Here is a 6,000-nt window from a genome sequence, read left to right as displayed (position 1 = left end):
AAATCCTTCCCCTTAGGGTGAAGACACCTCCACACATCTACCAGTCCCAACTCCCCACACAAATCCACCAACTGCTTGGATTGTGGGGAAATGCCCAAAAGACCACTTGGCATCCAATCCACCTCAGGATCCATGAGAAGGTTAAAGTCTCCCCCTAAAATTGTACGGCGCACCCCAAGAGCCATCAACCTAGAAAGTGCATCAATTAAAAATTTGAGGGGGTTAGTAGATATTCAAGATGCCATATTCCTCCCCGTATATTAAGGCTTTGAGGATCTTCAATTTGGTCTGTTAATCGAAATGGAAGGTTCGTCCATATTAATATAGCTACTCCTCTACTTTTAGAAATGAAAGAGGAAAAGAAAACCCTGCCCAACCCTCCCTGCTGTAGTTTTAAATGCTCCTTATCATTCAAAAGTGCTTCCTACAGCAGGGCAACATCAACCCTCTCCCTTCTGAGATTTGAGAGCAGTTTCTTTCTTTTGACCGATGAGTGGCTACCCTTTATGTTTCAGGTGCACCATCTAAATGAACAACTAGCTATAGCTGTCTAAAGCGACCATGACCCACCCCACCCCCCCACCCCAAGACGAAGAAACACAGTCATTGTGCTCCAAGTAAAGACAAAATAGGATTCATAAAATCTTAAAAAATCCCAGTACAAATACTAGAAAAACAAAAATCCTAACTACTACTTTTAAACTAAAAACAAAACCAATAGCTGGAGATATCCACCCCCCACTTGCCCATAGGGAGAAGTCATCCTACTCCTAATACTACCATAGCTTCTTTTCACCAGAGCTGCATCCCAAACCCAAGCAATACAAAAACAAAGAAAACATCTACTTTATACACATGGAAATTAAAAGGGGGTTCCAACCCAACCACCCCATTTGTAATCATTTAAAAAAATGACTATTCCCAATCCAAGAAATAGCAAAGGGAATAACAGGAATTAGGAAAAAAATACCCACAAGAAAGGGAAAGACAGATAAGAAACCGCTCCCCCCCCCCAAACACCACTCAGTCTCAAAACAGAGTCAAGCATATAAAATAAACAATCAAGAGAGCAGAAGACACACAATCTTCTATAATGTTTAACCCAGCCAGTAAATTTTAAAGACGCCAGGAAATCCTTTGCCTTCTGTGCTGAGTCAAAGTTATGCACGTACCCTCCATGGCTGAAGCCCAATACAGCTGGGTACCTTACTGAATATTGAACATTCAGGTCTCCAGTCTCTTCCTTACTTCATCATATGATTTCCTTTTTCTAATCAAGCCCCAGAAAAGTCTTGAAAAAGCATAATTTTTGATCCCTTGCAAATTAGGGCCTGTGAGTCTTTCCCCAGGGTTCTGAAGGTTTCCAATAACCATTTGTTTCTCTTTATAGCACTGGAATCGTGCCAAAACCAGGTGGTGGGGGGGGGGGGGCGGGGGGGCGCTGATCCAACCTGGGCCTGCCCACCACAATCCGATGGGCCCACTCCACTCGCGCCTGGTCCGACTCAACTCCCAGTCCCCGGAGTTGCAGGAGCTATTGCTTCAGGAAGCTGACCAGGTGCTTGCCTTCTTCGTGTTCTGGTAGCCCGATTATGTACACGTTCTTTCTTTGACCATGATTTTCGTGGTCATCAACCTGTTTGATTAAGGCCTGCGCCTGATTTTTCCAGGGCCTGGATCCACCCTGCCGAGGTCTCCACCACGGTCTCTGACACCACGGTTCTCTGCTTGACCTTGCCCACGTGTTGATCAAGACATTGGATCGCCTGCTCAAGATTTTTTTTTGCATGGCAGAAATCGGTCCAAGTCTGGTGCGAGACTCCTCCAGCACTGCCTCAATCTTCTCTGGGAGTTTCACGGCCCCTGAGACTCAAGTTCTGCTGCTCCTGTGAAATCAAAGGCGCCTCCACAGGAGTCGACACTGTGGTCTAGGGAGGGTCCATTGCTGCAGGGGACGGCCCTGAGTGTTGCAATCCTCACAATCCTTTCCCTTTTTCATCTTCCTCTTACTCCCTAAACGTTAAAATTAATATTTAAAGGTTCTGGGCACTTTATGCGCCCGATTTCTTTCAGAAATGGCTAGTAAGGGGAGGGTGGGACCACCACTTTACTTGGACTTTGATGCAAGGCTCAGCCAGGCAGATCTGTTACATCACCGTCAGTTTGGATCCCCTACTATCCACCCTATCTAACCCCCTGATCATTTTGTACGTCTCTATTAAAGCACAACTCAACCTTCTTTTCTCTAACGAAAACAGCTTCAAGTCCCTCAGCCTTTCCTCATAAGGCCTACCCTCCATACCAGGCAACATCCCGGTCAGTCTCCTCTGCACCCTTTCCAATACTTCCACATCCCTCCTATAATGCCGTGACCAGAACTGTACGCAATACTCCAAGTGTGGCTACACCAGAGTTTTGTACAGCTGCAACATGACCTCATAGCTCTGAAATTCAAACCAATAAAAGCTAACACACTCATATCTTCTTAACAACCGTATCAACCTCGGTGGCAACTTTCAGGGATCTATGCACATGAACACTGAGATCTCTCCACTCATCCACACTACCAAGAATCTTACCATTAGCCCAGTACTCTATATTCCTGTTACTCCTTCCAAAGTGAATCATCTCACACTTTTCCACATTAAACTCCATTTCCACTTCTCAGCCCAGCTCTGCAGCTTATCTATGTCCCTCTGTAACCTGCAACATCCTTCAACACTGTCCACGACTCCACTGACCTTAGTGTTATCCACAAATTTACTAACCCATCCTTCTACACCCTCATCCAGGTCATTTATAAAAATGACAAACAGCAGTGGCCCCAAAATAGATCCTTGCAGCATACCACTAGTAACTGAACTCCAGGATGAACATTTCCCATCAGCCATACCCTCTGTCTTCTTACACCTAGCCACTTTCTGATTCAAACCGCTAAATCACCCTCAATTCCATGCCTCCACATTTTTTGTAATAGTCTTACATCACATCAACCACTTTACCCTCATCCACCTGTTTGGTCACCTTCTCAAAGAACTCAAGAAGGTTTGTAAAGTATGACCTACCCTTCATAAAATCGTGTTGACGATCCTTTCTAGATGATTATAAATCCTATCTCTTGTAATCCTTTCCAACACTTTACCCACAACCAAAGTAAGGCTCACTGGTCCATATTGGCACCAATGACATAGGTAGGAGTGCTGAGGATGTTAGACAGGCTTTTAGGGAGCTAGGTTGGAAGCTCAGAGTTAGAACGAACAGAGTTGTTGTCTCTAGTTTGTTACCCGTGCCACGTGATACAGAGTCGAGGAATAGGGAGAGAGAACAGTTAAATGCGTGGCTACAGGGATGGTGCAAGAGGGAGGGATTTTGGTACTTGGATAACTGGGGTTCTTTCTGGGGAAGGTGGGACCTCTATAAACAGGATGGTCTGCACCTGAACCTGAGGGGCACCAGTATCCTTGGGGGGAGGTTTGCTAGTGCTCTTGGGGGGGGGTTTAAACTAACTCTGCAGGGGCATGGGAACCCAGACTGTAGCTTTAGGGTGCAGGACCTGGAGTGTAGGGAGGTAAGGAATATGGCATCAATCTTAAAGGAGGGTGCCTGTAATCAGAAGAGTGGCTTGAAGTGTGTATACTTTAATGCCAGAAGTATACGAAATAAGGTAGGTGAACTTGCAGCGTGGGTTGGTACCTGGGACTTCGATGTTGTGGCTATTACGGAGACATGGCTAGATCAGGGACAGGATTGGCTGTTGCAGGTTCCAGGGTTTAAATGTTTTAGTAGGGTCAGAGATGGGGGTAAAAGAGGGGGGGGTGTGGCTTTGCTTGTCAAAGATAGTATTACAGCGGTGGAAAGGAAGATGGACGAAGATTTGCCATCTGAGGTAGTTTGGGTCGAGGTTAGGAATAGGAGAGGTGAGGTCACCCTGTTAGGAGTCTTTTACAGGCCTCCTAATAGTCCTAGAATCATTGAAGAAAGGATTGCGAAGATGATTCAGGAGAAGAGTGACAGTAATAGGGTGGTTGTTATGGGGGACTTTAACTTTCCTGATATTGATTGGGAAAGTTATAGCTCAAGTTCGTTAGATGGGTCAGTGTTTGTCCAATGTGTGCAGGAGAGTTTCCTGACACAATATGTAGATAAGCCAACAAGAAGTGAGGCCATACTGGATTTGGTTCTGGGTAACGAACCAGGCCAGGTATTAGAACTAGAGGTAGGTGAGCACTTTGGGGACAGTGACCACAATTCGGTGATTTTTACTCTAGTGATGGAGAGGGATAAGTGTGTACTACAGGGCAAGAGTTATAGCTGGGGGCAGGGAAATTATGATGCGGTGAGGCATGACTTAGGATGTGTGGATTGGAAAAGTAGATTCCAAGGCAAGAGCGTAATTGATATGTGGAACTTGTTCAAGGAGCAACTATTGAGTGTCCTTGATAAGTACGTACCTATCAGGCAGGGAGGAAAGGGTCGTGTGAGGGAGCCGTGGTTTAATAAGGAATTGGAATCCCTTGTTAAATGGAAGAGGGCGGCCTTTGTAAAGATGAGGTGTGAAGGTTCAATAGGGGCGATTGAGAGTTATAAGGTAGCCCGGAAGGACCTGAAGAGAGAGCTAAGAGCAGCAAGGAGGGGACATGAAAGGTCCTTAGTTGGTAGGATTAGGGAAAACCCTAAGGCTTTCTATAGGTATGTTAGGAATAAAAGAATGACTAGGGTAGGAATAGGTCCAATCAAGGATAGTAATGGGAAGTTGCGTGTGGAGGCTGAAGAGATTGGGGAGGCACTGAATGAATACTTTTCGTCAGTATTCACTCAGGAACAGGACATTGTTGTCGATATGAATACTGAGGCACGAATAAGTAGAATGGATGGCTTTGAGATATGTAGAGAAGAGGTGTTGGAAATTCTGGCAAGGGTGAAAATAGATAAGTCCCCTGGGCCTGATGGCATTTATCCTAGGATTCTGTGGGAAGCAAGGGAGGAGATTGCAGAGCCATTGGCCTTGATTTTTGTGTCCTCTTTGTCGACAGGAGTAGTGCCAGAGGACTGGAGGCTAGCAAACGTGGTTCCCTTGTTCAAGAAGGGGAGTAGGGATAATCCTAGTAACTATAGGCCAGTGAGTCTCACTTCTGTTGTGGGCAAAGTCTTAGAGAGAATTGTAAGGGATAGGATTTATGCACATCTGGATAAGAATAATGTGATCAAGGATAGTCAGCATGGTTTTGTGAAGGGCAGGTCGTGCCTCACAAACCTTATTGAATTCTTTGAGAAGGTGACTAAGGAGGTAGATGAGGGGAAAGCGGTAGATGTGGTATATATGGATTTTAGTAAGGCATTTGATAAGGTCCCCCATGGTAGGCTACTGCAGAAAATACAGAGATATGGCATTGAGGGTGAGTTGGAGGTTTGGATTAGGAATTGGCTGGCTGGAAGAAGACAGAGGGTAGTAGTTGATGGCAAAGGTTCATCTTGGAGTGCCATCACTAGCGGTGTTCCGCAAGGATCTGTTTTGGGACCATTGCTGTTTGTCATTTTTATAAATGACCTGGAGGAAGGGTTAGAAGGTTGGGTGAGCAAGTTTGCGGATGATACGAAAGTCGGAGGAGTTGTAGACAGTGAGGAAGGATGTGGCAGGTTACAGCGGGATATAGAGAAGCTGCAGAGCTGGGCAGAAAGGTGGCAAATGGAGTTCAATGTAGCTAAGTGTGAGGTGATTCACTTTGGTAAGAGTAACAAAAAGATGGGGTACTGGGCTAATGGTCGGATACTTGGTAGTGTGGAAGAGCAGAGGGATCTTGGTGTCCATGTACACAGATCTCTGAAAGTTGCCACCCAGGTAAATAGTGCAGTGAAGAAGGCATATGGCGTACTGGCTTTTATTGGTAGAGGAATTGAGTTCCGGAGTCCTGAGGTCATGCTGCAGTTGTATAAGACTCTGGTGAGGCCGCATCTGGAATATTGTGTGCAGTTTTGGTCGCCATACTATAGGAAGGATGT

The sequence above is a fragment of the Chiloscyllium punctatum genome, chromosome 3 (assembly GCF_047496795.1).
Source record: "Chiloscyllium punctatum isolate Juve2018m chromosome 3, sChiPun1.3, whole genome shotgun sequence".
Taxonomy (NCBI): domain Eukaryota; kingdom Metazoa; phylum Chordata; class Chondrichthyes; order Orectolobiformes; family Hemiscylliidae; genus Chiloscyllium; species Chiloscyllium punctatum.
The sequence above is the reverse complement of the archived record's forward strand: the minus strand, read 5'-3'. Positions refer to the sequence as shown.